This window comes from Vicia villosa, linkage group LG4, assembly GCF_029867415.1.
Source record: "Vicia villosa cultivar HV-30 ecotype Madison, WI linkage group LG4, Vvil1.0, whole genome shotgun sequence".
Classification (NCBI taxonomy): Eukaryota; Viridiplantae; Streptophyta; class Magnoliopsida; order Fabales; family Fabaceae; genus Vicia; species Vicia villosa.
In genome coordinates this window covers 107,053,584-107,074,351 of record NC_081183.1, presented here as the reverse complement: position 1 = coordinate 107,074,351, position 20,768 = coordinate 107,053,584, and positions in this window count along the sequence as shown.

Below are 20,768 nucleotides of genomic sequence, written 5' to 3'. Positions count from 1 at the left end.
TAAAAAAAATTTTTATTTATATTATCTTATTCTAAAATAGTATATTAATTTTTCTCACTTCACTAAATTTTATTTCTATTTTATTCAATCTTTCTCTTTTAAATATTATACATTAATATAATCAACATTTTCTCATCATATTATATTAGTTTTCTCTTATAATAAATATTCAAGTATTATTTTATACAATTTAGACATATATTGTATTAAGAAACACATTATAGTATTTATAAGAGATAATATAGTACTTAAAAATGTATTATGTTTAATATAACATAATTCTTAATTTTATTTATATTAAACATTATGGAGTTTTTATTTTAATTTTTTTAAATAAAAAAGCCCATTTAGGGCCGGGTAGCCCGAAGCCCATCTAGGGCCGGGCTCGAGTAGTAAATCTCGAGTCCATATTATACAGGGCCTTTTTGGCCTAACCCTGAAAAGTCCAGGGTCCGCTAGGACCGTCCCGTTTAGGGTCGGGTAGCCTATTTTGACAGCTCTACATCAAAGTAGTGTAATGTAAAGGCAATGTTATATAGTACACAAAAAGAGCACATCGTATAAATCATTTAAATAGTGTCACACAGTATCTAAATAAAGTACATCAATTTAATATAAATATAATTAAAATAATCAGTACGAGCACTATTGTGTCGGACAACATTTTCATCCTCTCCTTTGGCTCTCGTATCACCTTTACGTTCACCGTCTCGTCTGCCGAATACTCTTCCTCTAGCGTCACAGGGGGTGGCGAGGTATCGTTTGACAGTAGTCGAATTGTCGCATGACGCGTTTCGGAAGATAACGAACAGTGATGGTCGAATTGCATGCCAACCATTCAGAATACAGTGTAACGTCATCCCATGGAACAGTCTCACGATGAGCATCGTAGCAGTCGTATCGGTTGTCTTTGGCAGCCATGTGGTCCAGATAATTTTGTACAGATCTGGCACCTGGTTCCCTCTAAGGGAGATGAAGGAACGAGCACGTGGCATGGCCTCAGTGTAGTCATCCACCTCTCCTCAACCAATGATCATCGGGAAGTGCTGTATATTTAACTTTGAAATGAAAATAAAAAAACATCGGGATCAAACATTATCACGAATATAGAATGAACAACTTATAAAGTAAAAGTAGAAGGATATTTGATTGTTACCACTAAGAGTGAACAGCTAGCTGCCTACCACAATCCCTGCCTTCCACAGGCATCCCTCTCCGAGTCTCGAGTAGCTGTACGCCAGTGTTGTCGCCCCCCAATTGTACTCATAGATCTGTGCGGTATCTGAAAAGTACCTCAGGTAAACGACATCTGTATAGTAGGAGCTCGTGTCCACAAACAGTTGAGTGCCTACTAAAAATAGGAAGTAACACCTCAACACACGTTGTCTGTGTATTTCCACCTCAACTGTGTCACCAGCAGCCTGCTGTGCCGCAAGGAGCTCAACATCATATCTTCGCATCAAGAAGGAAAACCTTACGTGCGTGCCGCGCCGCCGCGGGTCCTCTCCACCTCCTCAAGCGCATCCTCTAGATCAACACCGAGCTCCTCAATCAGAGCCTATCTCGCTTCCTCCTTCGTCATTCTACCGTGACAAAGGAGGGTACCCCAGATAGGTATATGCCGGAGGCATGTGATTTCATCCAAAACGTAATAGTAATCTCACCATGAGGTAGATGGAATGAGGACGTCATTGGGTTCCATCTCTCCGTAAATGCCATCAACATCCCATTGTGTATAGTGGAGTACCCAATCTGACATAGGTCCTTCATCCCAGAAGGTGCGAGGACATCTTGGAACTATGGCTCCGCAGGCTGATGCAGACAAAATGTTCCGCCCGTGGTTGTAGAATTTTTGGGAAGCCCTATCTTCCCAAGAAAACACTGTTAATAATAAGTAAAGTTAGAAATAATAAATTTTCATTGAGGAGAAAAAAGTAATAAGTATAAGCAATGTTACCTCTCTATTCCAGACATGTCTGGTTGTATGATCAATGTACCCTGTCAACAGGGATAAATCAGAAGGACTCCCTGGGTAAGTCTTAGGAGGTGGCACAACATCAACCTCCTCGTGCAATGGGTCCACACCATTAGGAGGTGGCACAAGAGATCCAGCATCGACCGAAGGTGGCACAGAAGTAGGAGAAGTATCCCGACGACGTCTGCGGGTGGAGGGTGTCTGTGAGGTACCTTCACTATCATCCCTTCTCCTCCGGGATGAAGAAGTAGATGTGGAAGGCCCCTGTCCACTATGCTTCTGGTGAGTCTGTCGTGGCCCCATATATCAACTTTGCTGGAACTGAGGTGTCAGGTACATCTGCTGGAACTGAGGTGCGATCTGTCACCTGTGAGACTCTGCATCTTTGCATACATGTTGTGCTATTCTCCTAGATATAATGCGGTCTGACTGGTCATCCATAATGTCTGTATATTACAAATAAAGTCGAATTAGATACATTTAAATTATAAAAAGAAAAAGGAAAAAGGAAAAAAAAAATCAATTTTAACTCTGTAGGTGTATATATGGAACTCTTCCGTAGATACATCTACGGAAGAACTCAACATTCAAAAAATATGGGTTTGTTCTGTAGGTGCATCTACAGAACTACCTAATGTTTCATTTGTGTCGTAGATGCACCTACGGAACGTTCTACAACACAGAAACACAACAATGGCGTTCGTAACTGTTCACTTCCTTGAAAAAACCATTTTGAGCCCCCGATCGTTCGTTTTTCACAACTAATAATACCTACATTGTCTCTAAACTATGTTTCTAAAACTATCCAATGATTTCTACACCTAAAATTGTATTCTAACTCTATTACGGGAATGCTCGAAAATAGCTCAGAAACTCAAAAACTTACCGATTAAATTGAGTTTTGAACGAGTCGGAATGTGTTGATTGTTGATGTTGATGTTCACTGCTGAACTCGAGAGAAAACAATGAAGTTTGGTGGAAGTTTGATTTTTGAGGTTGAGAGAGAGAGGGAGTTGGAGTTTGGAAATGAGAAATGTTCATAATGAGGGAGGAGAAGAGTCTGGCGCGAGTTTAACATCAAATTCTTCCGTAGATGCATAACTGGAAAGATTTTGTAGATGCACCTACAAAACAAGTGAACTTTTTACAAAAAAAGGTACTTCCGGAGATACATCTACGAAAATAGAGGGCATTTTTCGCAACGCGCATGGTGGGGGTGGATAAAGAGTTTTCTTAAATATATATACTTTTATTTTTGGAAACTTGTGTTTGAGAAATCATAAACATATTCAAAATTGTAAAAACAACATAAATTAATATCAATTATTGAAAATGGGAAAAGCAACATAAATTAATATCAATTATTGTTAACGTGACAATCTTGCAATTTTTGCATTCCTCTCGATTTAACCTTTTGTTTTGTAAGGGTGAAATGTACTAGATAACAGTTAAATCTTCACCCATTTTGTTGAACTGTATGTTTCCTTTGTTGTCAATCGAGAATCTTCACTTGTCTTGCTGAATTGTATGTTTTCTTTGTTGTCGATTGAGGGTTATAATAATAGAGCTTTACAATTTTTCGATTGTCTGTGTAGCACAATATATTTTGTAGTGTGGATTTTATGTTGATAAGATAGGTGATATATGTGAATCTAAATTTAAGAGAGGGTCTCTTGTCGTTGAAATAGACAAAATCAAATTTTATAGGGGTACTCGCCGTTGAAATAGACAAATGGTGATATGAATATTGAGTTATTTTGCTAACATAAGGGGGCATCCATATATTTATACCAGTTTTTGATTAATATGGTTCATAGATGCCTAATCCTTTTCAAAGGATATTTTGAAAATGTACTTTTAAAATCATCCAGTTGCATTTTGTAAATCACGTAAAAGAATTTTTATGGAAATGCAGTTCCGAATTGTTCTTAGCATTTTTTTATAGAAAATGGGATGCATCCGGTAGTACAATTTTAGAATAACTCCTCAATGTTCATATAAAATTTATTTTCAAACAGAACCTGTTATGAAAACAAAATCTGTTATGAAAACAAAATCTGTTATGAAATATAGAAGTTTAGAAAAATGGAATAACATTGAAATGTATTCAATTTACATCGTTAATATCAATTCAACATTACATACAAACAAACGAGTCACTACTTAATTAAATTGCTAGATAAAAATTAAAATGCATCAAAACGTATGTCACCACCTAAATCAATATCTATGAGTAGTTCCACCTTCGACTTTCAATCTTGCTGAACTTGGTGAATTTTTTCATCTTGAATGAAAAGTTATTCGACCGTGTTTCAACTTCCTTTGTGGAATGAGATGTCTACTCCATTGATGTCAGTGGAATAAGGCATCTCAATTTAAAATAAACTTGAACAAAATGTAGTGATTTTGAAAGTCATTCCGTACACATAATGCGTCTGGTTGAATTTTGAGGCGGGACACTCCGAAGTGAAAAAAAATGTTTCAGAGAAGCCATATCTTGTCAGATCAACACACATCCTATTCTATATACTTGCTATAAGATGACTCACTTGCATCAAAATGTTCTTTTTTCCCATATAAAGTTATGTAATTCTTTATGTGCCTTTAACACTTTGAGAAGTAGTTGACGGATGTAATACCTCAACTCGATAGAATATAGAATATCATAACTGAGATATTAATAATGGTGGTACTGATACATCAAAGCAACATACAATTGACATGTGTACATGAAGTCACATAATCTACATAAAATGTTCGTAAATATACAACATGTCCAAAATACAAAATACTAAGACCACGTTGTGGAAAAACATAATAAAAGGAAAGTCTTCATGCATCCATCAAGTCATCTTGTATTTTCATTTACCAAAAACTTGTTCACCTGAAAAGATAAGCAATTACATGGGGTGAGATGATAATATTTCATTGGAGTTCTACTAAAACCATAAATGCTTTCAGCGGTCAAGGTCATCTACGACTATCAAAGATTTTACAAGGTTATAACACTCATGTGTTTAGAAATAAAACAAATGGGACCGAGACATAATCATACCTCATACAATGTAGGAATGTCGATACACTCGCTATAATGTTCATGTACGCCTCAAGATACAGATAGCCTCACATAATGTCAACTGCCTACTATCACTTCTCATATCAAGCTTAGTTTTGCGAAATTTGTGACTTTCTACTAAACCTTTCAGCCAAGTATGGTTTTACGGCGCTACCCACCACCTTGCCTGGATTACCCTTTTGATTACAAGCTTACATTTAGGCACATGCAAAAAATCTCGACATTCCTCTCATATATTTTAATTGATCCTTTTGACAAGAATGTCAATGTATGCTCACTATCATGTGATACACCTAAGTATCCATGAATTCACTATTGGTTTCCCTTTAATTTATGTCATACAGTTGACTAAGGTTCTTACTTTACCTCACAACCATTCATTAGTCAAAACAACACACATTTATATCAATAATTAGGTAATTTTCCACTTTTACAACAATTGTAATCAATTATAAATTAGCTGTAACCGATTACAACATAAACCAAAAGCTTAGAAATTTAGCTTCACACACTTGTAATCGATTACAGGTTAGCTGTAATTGATTACAACATCATCCAGAAGCCTAGAAACATGATTTCTCATCACTATAATCAATTACAACTTACCTATAATCGATTACATGTCCAACCATAGTGCAAATTTAAGCTTTTTCCTGCATTTAATCAGTCCATTTACTTCTCATACCCACAAACAGCAGTACAAACAATATCCAAGTATGTTATAAGTAACAATTGATGCATGCAATCATAAGCAAGAAATCTAAAAACAACAATCAAAAGATCAAGCATGGAACATAAGTAATCACAAATTCTAAAGTATCAAATTACCACATGCAAACCTTAGTTTGGGCTACCCTTAAATCAAACCTAAGAGCCCCACCTCAAAGAGGAGAAATTCTTAATTTAGATGAAGATGGAAGGGGATGATGCTCTTGATCTCGTAAGAACCCTTAGTTTGGTCATCATTAATGAGAGTGATGAAGTACTCATAGTATATTATCCTTATGTTTTAAATTTTTCACCGCAAAGCACCAGAAAGAATTTGATGCTTTCATCACCAGCCTCACACTAGCATCAGAAATGGGAAAAAGAGAGGTCATGCTACATACGAACTCCCAAATTATGGTCTCCCAAGTTAAAAAGGAGGCACAAGATAAAGATCCACTACTGCAGAAGTACATATATATGGTCAAAGAACACAAAGGCAAAGGTCATATGAATGTTGGCGAGTACAAGAGTGGCAAGAATCAATCATTCTTTTATCCAAGAGACACTTGAGAAACCTATTTTCTCCAAGGAAATAGTTGTGAACATTACAAGGATGATAAGGCCACCACTAATCACCTTAATCATGGCATCCATTGAGAACAAAACTATGCAAAAATATCCCTCTGAAGCCAACTTAGTAAAGAGAATGGCATGCTCATACTCAATCATAGGGGTGAAAATGTACAAGAAAGGTCTTTCCACTCCCATATTGATATTTTTAGAGCATGAGAAAGCCAAATACATCCTCGGTGAAGTCCAAGAGGGCATATCCGGGTAGCACCTTAGAGGAAGGGTCTTGTCTAAGAAGGTCCTTAGAACATGGTATTACTTGCCTTCAATGCTCCATAATTCCAAGGAGTATGTGATGAAGTGTGGCAGGTTCTAGAAGCACGAAGACATTTACACCGCTCCTCTATTTGAACTAAACACTTTAACTATGTCGTGCTCGTTATCCTTTAGGGGATGGATATCCTCAGTCCTTTCTCATTTGCTTCAGGGAAGTTAAAATTTCTAATTGTGGGTGTGAATTATTTAACCCAGTCCTTTGTCACATACAACAATACCTAAAACATTGAAGAAAGTCTTTCAATATCCCAGAGTTAAGCACCACTTCACATTTGTAGAGAATCCTTAGACCAACACCTAAGCAAAAGCTGCCAATAGGGTTTTGTTGAGAGGATTAAAGAAACTACTTGAAGGATTCAAAGGCAATTGGGTATAAAAACTCCCACACGTCCTTTGGGAATACTCAACAAAAACTCATTTTTCCATTAGTAAAACACATTTCAGAGTCAAATACAACAATATGATCGACATCCCCTTTGAAATCGGAGACCTCACTTGAAGGATAACACTCCTTCTCCACGAATAAGAGAACTCACAGACAATTAGAGAAAAGGTAGGCTTCCTATAGGAGAAGAGATGTTTCACCACCCTTATTGATGTCACGATTAAGAAAGTCACAACCGCCAAAAATAACGAGAAGGTCAATTCCATGGAATTCCACCCCCAAAGACCTCATACGATGGAATGTAAGTATGAAGTGCGCCTAAGAGGGGGGGGGGGGGTGAATTAGGTTCTTTAAAACTTTTATCGGTTTTATAGAGATGTGTGGATTATTTTTCTGGTTTATGGTAAAGATTATGGAAAGTGTAAAGTGCGGAAAAATAAATGACACAAGGATATATCCTAGTTCCCCTCACAATCCAAGAGTATTCCAGTCCCCTTACGCAGTAAGAGATTTTTACTATTGTTTGGTAACTTGTACAAGACTAACCAAATACCAAGAACAATCCTCTTGGACCAAGAACAATCCTCTTGGATTTTTCACTAAGTCAACCTATGAGAACAATCCTCTCAATGTGACTATATTGCTTCCAACAATCCTGGATAGCAATGATACAACAAGTATTTTGATTTTTGTATAAATGTTTGTAATGATAAAATAATGTATCAATCACTTGATTGATCTTCTCTACCAATCATGCAATTTATAAGAATAACAAGTGCTCAAATGTTGATGAATATGATATGAATTTTTTGGTTATAGTTTATGAGACAATGCAGAAAATTCTTTTGAAAGTTTGGTAATCACAACACTTGAATGAAAGTTTTTATGATATAGAATGATGTTAAATTACAATAGGAAGAGGTGGTTTCAATTATGAAAATATAGGATATATATAGTGCCTTAACACCCCTAGGAATGTGTATGAATCAATGAAAAGGTGCAAAGGTTGATGGTATAAAAAAGGTTCACGTTCAAATTTGTAAACAGACTGTTTTTTGATTCTGGAACGATGGAAATCGATTTACTAGTATGGGAAATCGATTTCCCTGAAATGTTGTGCCTTAAAATTCAAAAACTGATACTGGAAATCGATTTACCACCACAGGAAATCGATTTCCACAAGCAAAAAACAAATATCCAGAAATTGACTTGGCTGGGCACGCATAGGAAATCGATTTCCACTTATAGGAAAGCGATTTCCAGACTGAAAAAGTTAGAAAAACAGATTTTTCAACAAGCCAAAATGCACATGAATTGAGGATGATTTTGAGCACTAAGTTTATTCTTATAAAAACATGTTTGTACCTATTTAAAAGATGAGCTTCATAAAGTCTTCAAGTGGTCTTGTATCTTGATAATTTTCTTTGAGACTTTAATGCTTGAGTAGAACAAACTTTGATACATCCTTTCTTGATATCTATGAGTGCACACATGTTGTCTTCATCAAAACACATAACATTTAGAGAATCTTGCTATCACATTCTCCCCCTTTTTGATGATGACAACCAATAAGCTTTAAAAGGATTTTTGCTTGACATGTCCTTATGCTCCCCCTATGTTGATGACTCCTCTTTTAACAAAGTTTTTATCATAACTTGAATGAGTCTTGAGACAAATTTTTCTATCCATGAGGCTGCATAATTTGGACTAAAAAGCAACAAATACAAGTTTCTTCTCCCCCTTTGTTATTATAAAAAAGGATGGGGAAAAGAGGTAAAACCAGGACAAAATATATATGATGCAATATAATAAGAGATGAGAATTAATAACACATAAACATAGCATAATAATAATAATAATTTTGTCTAAGAACCATAACCATAACATAATACTACTAATTATGTCTAAAAGAAGAACTTATAACCATAAACATAACATAATAGAAATTGTCTAAAATACCACAAAACATACTAAGGCGTATACATTACCTCCGAAGCTTCTTGTTCTTGATGGACCAAATAAATCCATATGCAACAATTGTAGTGGTCTTGTAGTAGACACCACATTCTTTGGTTTGAAAGATGATTTGGTTTGTTTTCCCTTTTGACAAGCATCACATAATTTATCTTTGACAAACTTTATCTTAGGTAAGCCAACAACAAGATCATGTTTGGTTAATTTATTTAAATGATCCATATGAATATGGGCTGCTCTTTTATGCCATAACCATGATTCATTATTATTGTTTACCATAAGACATTTTACTTTCAAAGATAAATCATTTAAAGAAATCATAAAAATGTTATTAATTCTTGTACCTTTGAGTTTTACCTCATTGGTGACTTCATCAATAATCAAGCATTCCTCTTTAGTAAATTTGATCTTGAAGCCTTTGTCACAAAGTTGGCTAATGCTAAGAAGATTATTCTTTAGTCCTTCAACATAAAGAACATCTTCAATGGATGTGAAAGGTGGTACACCAACTTTGCCTTTGCCAAGAATCCTTCCTTTATTGTTATCTCCATAAGTGACATAACCCTTGGCCTTAAGCTTTAGATCTGAAAATTGGTTTAGGTCTCCCGTCATATGCTTTGAACAACCACTATCTAGATACCATAAGTTTGAAGTGGTCTTCAAGCAAACCTACAAAACAAATTATGTTTTGTTAGGTACCCAAACGGCTTTGGGTCCTTCATAATTAGTACCTTTCTTAACCCACACATAATGCCCACTTGGTACACTAAAGTTTCTTACATAGCAAGCATTAGGTGTTTGACCAATAATACCACAATAAAAGCAAGTAGGTTCAAAATTACTTCTATATCTAGGAGGATAAGATTTCTTTTTAACAAAGTTTTTCCTTTTAGGATAATGTTGAATTACTTTAGGCTTGATCACTTTCTCTTGAATTGGTTGGTTACTAGCCTTGACAAAGATAGTTTTGTTGGAACTTGGTTGGTCAAATTTTGAAAAACCAAGTCCACTTTTATCATTAGAATATCTTTGTGTGCTAAGAACATTTTCCTATCCAATTTGTCCCTTTTCATATCTTTCTAAAACTCTTTTTAATTGAACAATTTGGAAAGAAAGTGATTCACAATTCTTGCATGCAACATTCTCTTTTTGAACACTAATCTTTTTTTCTTTTTCTTCTTCATGTTCTTTTTCAATTATTTTAAAATTCTCTTCTAAAGATGAAATTATTTTCTTTTGAGATGAGATAGTTTTATAGAGAATTTTGCATTCATTTAATAGTTCATCTATTGCACCTTGTGCGCCATTATCAAAAAGAGAGTCATCATAACTAACCTCTCCTTCTTCATCATCGGAGTGGTGTGAAGCCATCAATGCTAGATTTGAACTTTCGTCACTATCCGAATCGGATGAAGAACTTACTTCATTATCTTCCCATGCAATATAGTACTTTTTATTTTTGAACTCCTTTTTGCCTTTGAATCCATTTTTCTTGGAAAGTTTTGGACAGTTCGGCTTTATGTGCCCTTGTTTCCCACATTCATAGCATGTAACTTCTTGTGTTGAAGTGGAGGCTTCTTTATCCTTATGCTTTGAGAATTTATTTCTTTTGGCATAGTTAGCATTATCAATATTATTTTTATGACCAAAATATTTGCCTAGCCTTTTCACAAGAAGCAAGAAGTTTTCATCTTCCTCCGGTGCATCTTTCATTTGGCTTTCTTTTGAATCTACCTTTAATGCAATGCCTTTGGATTTTTTCTCTAAGTTTTCATGCTTTTCCAATCTTTCAAGTTCCGTCTCATATTCTTGAAGCTTTCCAAATAATGTCGCGGAAGTCAATTTTGACAGGTTTTTCTTTTCGGATATCGCCGTTACTTTTGGTTGCCATTACCTTGTTAAAGATCTAAGCACCTTAAGATTAAGTTCTTCGGTAGTGAGGGTCTTACCAAGTGCCTTCAAGTGATTTTTCAAATGTACGAATCATTTTTGCAATTCAAGAATAGTTTCTCCGAGCTTCATTCTAAACAGTTCGTACTCTTGACTTAAGGTATTCAATCTTGATCTTTTAACTTCAGTGGTACCTTCATGAGTTTCTACAAGAGTATCCCATATTTCCTTTGCTGTTGTACATGCCGATACTCGGAAAAATTCATCCATACTAAGAGCACCTTGAAGAAGATTGATAGCCTTTTTGTCAGCAAGAACCTTCTTTCTATCGTTATCATCCCATGACGCTTTAGGTTTATCTGATCCAACACCATTGACGACAGTTACAGGAACATGAGGACCTTGCAAGACAACCTCCCATACTTCTTCTCCTTGTGCTTCTAAATGAGCCTTCATCCGAATTTTCCAGAAATCAAAATATTCACCACAAAATAGCGGAGCCTTGTTGTTGCTACCACCGTCTCTAAAAACTGGATTTTGATTTACGGAAGCCATTCTGGATCTGTAGGAACATGTTACCTATAACCTTCTCTGATGCCAATTGTAAGTATGAAGTGCGCCTAAGAGGGGGGGGGGGGGTGAATTAGGTTCTTTAAAACTTTTATCGGTTTTATAGAGATGTGTGGATTATTTTTCTTGTTTATGGTAAAGATTATGGAAAGCGTAAAGTGCGGAAAAATAAATGACACAAGGATACATCCTGGTTCCCCTCACAATCCGAGAGTACTCCAGTCCCTTTACATAGTAAGAGATTTTTACTATTGTTTGGTAACTTGTACAAGACTAACCAAATACCAAGAACAATCCTCTTGGATTTTTCACTAAGTCAACCTATGAGAACAATCCTCTCAATGTGACTATATTGCTTCCAAAAATCCTGGATAGCAATGATACAACAAGTATTTTGATTTTTGTATAAATGTTTGTAATGATAAAATAATGTATCAATCACTTGATTGATCTTCTCTACCAATCATGCAATTTATAAGAATAACAAGTGCTCAAATGTTGATGAATATGATATGAATTTTTTGGTTATAGTTTATGAGACAATGCAGAAAATTCTTTTGAAAGTTTGGTAATCACAACACTTGAATGAAAGTTTTTATGATATAGAATGATGTTAAATTACAATAGGAAGAGGTGGTTTCAATTATGAAAATATAGGATATATATAGTGCCTTAACACCCCTAGGAATGTGTATGAATCAATGAAAAGGTGCAAAGGTTGATGGTATAAAAAAGGTTCACGTTCAAATTTGTAAACAAACTGTTTTTTGATTCTAGAACGATGGAAATCGATTTACTAGTATGGGAAATCGATTTCCCTGAAACGTTGTGCCTTAAAATTCAAAAACTGATACTGGAAATCGATTTACCACCACAGGAAATCGATTTCCACAAGCAAAAAACAAATATCCAGAAATTGACTTGGCTGGGCACGCATAGGAAATCGATTTCCACTTATAGGAAAGCGATTTCCAGACTGAAAAAGTTAGAAAAACAGATTTTTCAACAAGCCAAAATGCACATGAATTGAGGATGATTTTGAGCACTAAGTTTATTCTTATAAAAACATGTTTGTACCTATTTAAAAGATGAGCTTCATAAAGTCTTCAAGTGGTCTTGTATCTTGATAATTTTCTTTGAGACTTTAATGCTTGAGTAGAAAAAACTTTGATACATCCTTTCTTAATATCTATGAGTGCACACATGTTGTCTTCATCAAAACACATAACATTTGGAGAAGCTTTCTATCACATGGAAAACCTATGTGGAAGAAAGAATTGTTGGAGAAGACCAGCTCGCGTGAAACTGGGAATGTAACATCCCAATTTTTCTATTTATTTATTTAAATAGCTATTTTATTATTAGTATAATTATTTAATTATTCTTTAGTGTGATGATTATTTAACTGTGTGTTATTATGCTAATTGAGCTAATTTAATTATTAGTAGAATAATGAGATAATAATGACTATTGGGCCTAATTATTATAGTAAGTGAATGGGTAGCTAAGCCCATAAGAATTAAGAGAAAGATAGTTAGAGAATTAGGTCATTATCATAATTATCATTTGGAAGAAGAGAAAAGAGAGAGCTCAAGAGAAAGAGGAGAAAAAGGGAGATAGTGAAGGAAACCATAGAAGAGAAGGATTTAACCTAAGGTAAGGGGGAGAATCCTTATTATTGTGGATATGGTATAATATGCTATGGGTAGTAGTATGCTTAGGTTTTCTTCTCTAAATTCCTCATAATTCATATGTTAGGGTTTTGTAAATCTATGAGATTTTGTGAAATAATCATGTTTAATGATGTTATATTGATAACCCATGGTTAGAAACATGATTAGAAACCTTACATATGTGAATAATTGCTGTTTGGATGAACTTTGGTTGGATAAAAGTGATTTTGAATGCTATCAAAATTCTGTTTTTTTTTTCAAAAACGCAGAGGGCGCGTCGTGCGGTAGAGGGCACGTAGCGCCTTATTGAAAACTGAGTGAGCCATTTTACAGACCCAAGCGCGCGTCGCGCGATAGGCTGGGCGCGTAGCACTGCCTGAACTGTAAAATTTTATGATTTTGATTCTTTGACTTGGGATCTCGTATGCTTATGATTTAAGATGGATTTCCATATGTTTTAATAATTTATTCAATAATGTTTGGATAGGTTTAGAATCGAAAATGAACTTATACATGAAACTTGTGTTTTGATTATGTACAATGTGAATTTATGAACTGAGTGGATAACATGAATTGGCTTGTGTGCTATATGTTATATGTGATCATTACATGCTATGTGAATGCTTGTTTAATGATAAATGTGTGTTGTACAACGTTTTGGTGGATAATTCGAATTGTGTGAATTATTGTGATATGCTTGGATAATTAAGGTTGTGTGATATCTTAATCGCATATATTGAGATTCTTGTTGCACATGCATTCATGGGGAGTTGGAACTCCGGTTGGCTTTGATCCTATTGTGGAAATAGAGGTGTGGTTTTGTTTCTTTTGTGGATTCGGAAGCGGTGAACTATATGTTCATATTTTTAGGGCTTTGGTCTTGTCCGGATCAGAAGCATGACTCTAGTTCTTGAGTATGGAATCGGGAGCAGTGGGCTTGATACTCACATGGTACCACATGCATGAGTCGCATTAATTGCATTTTGAGTCGCATTGTTTGATATGTGATTGTTGTGAATTGATGCGTGCTTATGTGATAATTGGAAATTTATGTTATGTGCAATATTTATGGAACTCATTTAAATTATGAAGTGTGATGGATGATTTAGGCTATTGTATGCTATATTGATTGTTGTATTATATATATTCATAATGATTTGAATTCCCACCCTTCTGTTTAATTGATGTTCATTGCGACATCTGTAACGCCCGTAAAAATAATTATTTTCTTAATTTAGTCATTTGTGATGTTATTGAAATTTTCACTTTTTGGGACGATTTAGTCGGTATTAGTTCGAGGTAGCGGATCGATATTTAATCGAAATTTTTTATATTTTTATTATTAGAAATATTAATGAGTTAATATTTAGCGTTTTGGGAATTTTCCGAGTAATTAAGATTTGACCGAAAATATGAGACATTGAGTTATTAGAGGATTTTATCAGTATTTATTTTACTATTTATTTTGACTTTATTTGGTGTGTTAATTAATTAATTGATTGTTAGATAGTATAATAATTGATTATATTAATTAATTTAGTGTGATAATTATTTATTTAATTAATTTGGTGTGTTAATTGATATATATTAATTAACTTGGCGTGTATATTTGTGTCTATTTAATTATTGGTGTTATTTAATTTAGTAATTAAAATAGAAATACTAAATAGAATATATTTTATTGGGCTTAATTATTGATGTTAGGAGTAAATAGGGGGTGTTATATTTAGGCCCATTAGGTATAGTTAGTAAGGGTTAGAGAGTGGGAGTCACATAATTTTCCCTTCATTTTCCACGGATAGAAGGAGGCAGAGAAAGAAAAGAAGAAAAGGAGAAAAGAGAAAAAGGGGAAGAGCAAAAGAGGAGCTAGGGTTTGGAGGAGAAATTGAAGAGGTAAGGGGGAGAATCCCTATTATTATGGGTTAGTATAATTGGGTCAATGGGTAGAAACATGTTAGGTGTAAATCCCTAATTTTTATGGTTTTGATGAGTGATCTTTAATTTGTGATGATTAATTGTGTTTGAAATTGACATATGGGTGTTATATACAAAAGACATCGCTCCTTTAGCGTGAATTGATCACCTATATATTTAGAATAACAATTGGTGTTATATACTGAGAGTAACAATTAGCATACTGTAAGGACATATATTGTGATAGGTGTATGTTATATCATATATATGTATAACAAGTTGGATTTACTGTAGCACACATTATGAATTAGTTTTGAGAAATCATGTGTTGGTTTAATAATATATATATATATATATATATATATATATATATATATATATATATATATATATATATCATCCTTTACAATAGCAGTTAGAAAATAAAGTGGTATAATTAGTTGTCCGGAATTTAATGAAAATTTACGTGGTAGCTAAGTCTAATTAGTAGATTAACATGGTGGTGTTATTTTGTTAAAAATGTGATATTTTCGAACCGACCAAAATAGTGTGTATTTAAATATCTTTTATATTAAATATTGGTTTTGGAATAGAAAATGAATTAGTAAATTGGAACTAATGTAGTGTAATTATTAATTGGTTGAGTTACTTAATAGTTGAATTAATTTCAATAAGTTTAATTGATTGGAATAAATTTGGAATTAGATCAATTATTCAATTTTGTCGGTAAAGTAAGGTATCTTAAGAATTTAACCGTAATTGTATTTTTGGCCAAATACTAATGAATTGGTACTTGGTTTGGAAGTATATTCTTATATTTTGTTGGCAATATGAATTAACATGAGATAGTATGATTTACTAGTGTTAATTGTATTTTGTGAATCATAATCGAATATTGTTTCTATTATGTGGATTGATATCAATGTGTTGTGAATGTTGTGTACAATTTGATATATAATTCATAGAGTTGAATTATTATGGGTATGCGGTAAGTTAAGATTGATGAGATAATCTTAATTGCATAGTTGTTTGGTAATTGTACATTCATTCATGGCATAGTCGGCTTTATTGTGGAAGCGGTGAAACTGTGGGTTCACATGGTAATAGACGGTGATCCTTGAATGGAAATAGACGTAGAATACGTTGATCCTTGATTCGAAACATACGTGGTGGCTTTGATCTTGTCCGGATCGGAAGCGTGGCTTGGATTCTAGATATTGAATCGGAAAGCGGTGAAATGTTGGGTTCACATTGCGGTACCACATGCATAGCGTCACATATCTTGCATTGAGTCACATTAGAGTTATGTGGTAATTGAATATGTGAATTGATGTAATTGTGATATGTGTATGAGTTTGATAATTGAAATGGGTGATGTTTGGATACATATTTGGTTAAATGTGTGAATATGTGATAATTATGGTTATGTGCATAATTAGAAATATAGTATTGGAATTAGAATAGTATACTCTTTATACTTGTTGAATGCTTAATATATGTGAATATATTGATTCATATTATGTTACATGATTATGCAAGGTGTAATGAATTCCTCTAATTGTTGATCTTAACCATTGTATCTTATTATACTTTCTTCATAATGATTAGTATTCTCACCCTTCTGTTTTAATGTTGCACTCGTTTGGCGACATGCAGGTTCTGGAGTTTAGTAGCTCGTGCGCGATCTAGCCAGATTTTTCTCCCGTGTTTTGTTGGAGATTAGGTAATGAGTCGATGCTCTGGTCATGTAACATTGGGTAGACTAGGCGTGCTGAACTCATGTTTCTAATTGGTTATGTATTATGTTATGACTTGAGAACTTGTTATTTTACTACTTGTTTTAGAGGCTTTAAGCCAACTATTCTGGAATCATTTTATGAAATACATGAGTATTTAGTATTTTCCGCTGTGAATGCATATTCTGTATGAATTGAAATTAAATGTTTAGGTGTTATTTTGAAATGACCAGGTGTATTATATATTGTGGATAAATGTTGTCAGTTTTTAAAAGCTTTTAGTTTTTGAAAACGTCGATGTGACCCCCTTTTGAATTATATGCATGCTTATTCTCTAATTATATGCTTATTTATTTGGGGTATAAAAGGGGTGTTACAACATCGCGCAGGTTCCGACGAGTAACGTGCTTGCACGAGGATTTAGCCGAGGAACTTATCGGTTATTTCATTTTGGTTTAGGTAGTGAGTCAATGCTTTGATCATGTAACATTGGGGGTATTTGAACTCATGTTTGTTATTTGAGATAATGGTTTATTTCTCTTATTTGACATTGTATTTGGATATGTTTTTTTTTAAGTGGCCTAGGTGCCCATGTTAATGCCCGTTTATTATTTGAATAAATATTTTCGGATTATTTATTGAGGTTTGAAGTGTTGGGATTATTGGAATAATTATCATATTATTATTAATTGATGGATTTCAAAGTGTTTGTGAATTATTGAAGTTTAAGTATTTTAATTAGAATTAATCAATTAATTAGTGATGGAGAAAGAATAAAGTGATTGTTTGATTGAGTTTATTGTGTTGGTGGAAGTAGCATTATGGGAGCTGTGAATACTAGGCCCAATGACATAATATTATTATTTGGTTAAAGTGAATAAAGGAAGGAAAATTAGAGGTATCAAAAGGTTGCTATCAGAAACAAGGAAAAATAAGGGTTTGGAAAGGTCACGTAGCAGTTGCACTTGCAGAGAAAGAGGACTACGTAGCGATTGCCGTAAAGAGGAAAAATGAAAGAAATAGGCGAAGGCCGAAAGCTAGGAAATTCGACCGGAAATTATAGGGCGGTCTCCAATCCAAGGTAAGGGTGTGGTTCAAACTATATAACTGGGATTATGATAAATGATATGTGGGAATTTTGGGTCTGTATAGTTATTGTTGTGTTTAAGTTATTGTTGTGGATTATATAGAATCGATGAATTGTTTCCCTATCTGTTTATCGCTGTATTGTAAAATTGTTGTTTCTGGTACCGTTCGACTGTCATGAATTTTAGTATATCGTGGTTGCACAGTTGTGGTGGGTTAATCTGAGAAGTAGTTATTGAAGGAGGAAGGTGATTTGAAGGAATTCTGGAAAGAAAAGAAAAAATTAAAAAAAAAAGACTTAAGGGATGCCCGCCCTAGACTTAAGGGATGTCCACCCTAGTGCAAATGGAAGGTTGGGGCGCCCACCCCTTAGTGGGATAGTGATGGCCTCTCAAAATTAGTGCCCATTTAATTATTAAGTACATCATGTGCCATGTAGCCAGTATAACTACTCCCAATTAATTACATAGTGATAATTAATAATGCCACCTAGTGATTAATTGAGAACTAAATCTAGTTAGTAGAATGAATTAGCAAAGGGCAATTAACAACAAAAGGCCACAGTAAATAGTATAGCAACCAGCAGTTCAAGTTAATAACTGAATGACAGAAATAGTAGGCAATGTTTTACGTAGTAGTATTCATTCTGGGAATTTTTGGTAGCATGGCTTGGAAGTTTAGCAGAAAAACTGTTGGTTAGTAGTAGAGTATTTTGATGACAGTAGGAGTAGTAGCAGATAACAGGGGCTTAGTAGCAGAGCCAATTGTAAATAACAGAGGACTAGTAGTAATAATAGGAAATGGATGAAAATTGTACCGAATAGGAGTATTAGAACTTTTAACCGATAAATTAATTAGCTAGTTTGGAGTGAAAATTGTTCGAATAATTATGGAACGCGTGTAAACTGGTTTGGTTGGATTGTTGTGTTGAATACTTGTTGAAAATATGTGAATTTCCATTGGATTATTTGTATTGATTTGTTGTCGTTGATTTGTTGTCGTTGATTTGTTGTCGTTGATTTGTTGTTGTGATGTGTTGATACTAAGTTATAGGCCTATGGCCAGTGATTATGTGATGCTATTATTCTGTTGATATTGCGAAGTGCAGGAATTATTGTGACGATGAATTACCTTTACTTTTTGGTAATAATAGTGATATAGGCGTATGCCTCGTGACAAGTTTTTTGTGATTGTGTATGTGATATTGCATTAATCGAGTCACATACATTTGCATTTTTATGATGGTCTGGATTGGCAAACAGCGACGAAGGCTTATGCCTTGTTTGATGCCTCTATTAATTGGCAATTGGTGATGGGGGCTAAAGCCCTGGGTACCACATGCATGTCCATTGTTAGTGTCGCATTCTATATTGCATAAGTGTGATTTAACTGTGATGTGCCGTGACTTGAATTATGATTTGAATAGTGAAGTGTTGTGACTTGAATCGTGAATTGAAATGGTTGTTCAATATAATGACGTGAAGTGAATTGTGATCTTGATGTTGTGAAGTGGTGATTTTAATTACTCGAATTCTAATATATATTGTTTATCATGCACTTGTTTATATAGTTCGATATCTCACCCCTTCTGTTTGAATGTTACCCATATGTTGGTAACGCGTAGGTTAAGAAGATTAGTGCGCTTTCGGAGTGGCTTGGTGTTAGCTGAAAAATTTCGTTTTTTAGTATTTGTCCTTCGAAGAAGTAGAAAATCGAAGGAAAGATGGTTACTGATAGCCATCCCTTAAAAATAAAAGAATGACTACTGATGGTCATGCTTCGAGAATAAAGATTTCTAAGTTCGCTATGAAGATAATGAATACTGAAAGCTAGTGAAAAGTAAGTGTCTTCGGGGACTTAGACAAAATTTATAAATATATTCAAGTATTACTACTTAGCGTGTTTTCGTAGTGTTTTAATACACTGCCACGCGTCGAAGACGGACTCAGGCGGGAAGATTTGAAATTCGAAGACGGTTTCGTAACTGTCCAAGTAACAGATGGCGTCGCTAGAAGTTCTTATGAGAAACGTGGCAGCAGATTAGTGTAGGACCGTTAAGGTCGAAACTAGTATAAATAGGAGTCTTAATGTTAGGATTCTGCGTGTTCATTTTGTACAAATCACTCACATATTTACTCAAGTATCAAGCGTTAAGAGAAAGAGTTCGCTGAGAAAATGTACGTATGACACCACCACTTTAATACATGTGTATTATCTTTTGTTTTCAAATATCTTCCAGAATTACTGCATTTCGTTTACTTCTTGCCATTTACATTTCTGTATCTTTACTTTAATGTCATTTACTTTCGAATTACTTTCATGTTATTTACTTTCAAAGTCTTTAACGTTTCTGCAGTTTAAGATTCTTTACGTTTTAATAGTCCTTTTAATTTCATATGTTATGTTACTTATCTTTTCGTTGAAGTCACATTTATATATAACAAAGTGATTATCAAGACTATTTGTTCTTTAATCGAACAACGCTTATTGAAGAAGACAAATCATGAATATGGTTCGAATGAACATTGATAACAATCTTCTTGACTATGTGTCCTAGGATCAATCTAGTCGATCCTGCGAGTAACCAAATCATATTTATTATAGTTTGGAAGACTAGCGGTTGTTTACCGGAAATCACCGTAAACAAATTGGCACGCCCAGTGGGACAGTGTCAAAGACAGATTGTTTTAATCAATTGCTTTATTTTTGTCTAGACAATATCAAGATCTTGTATGAACCTTAGGAACGGTAAATTAAAGAACAGTGCACAACCGATTCCCAAACGAAGGTACAACAAGAAAATGGTCGTTACGGCCAGTGCAGGGGGTGATCGAGATCCCCCACAAGGTTCAGGATCAGGAGCGGCAAATTCGAC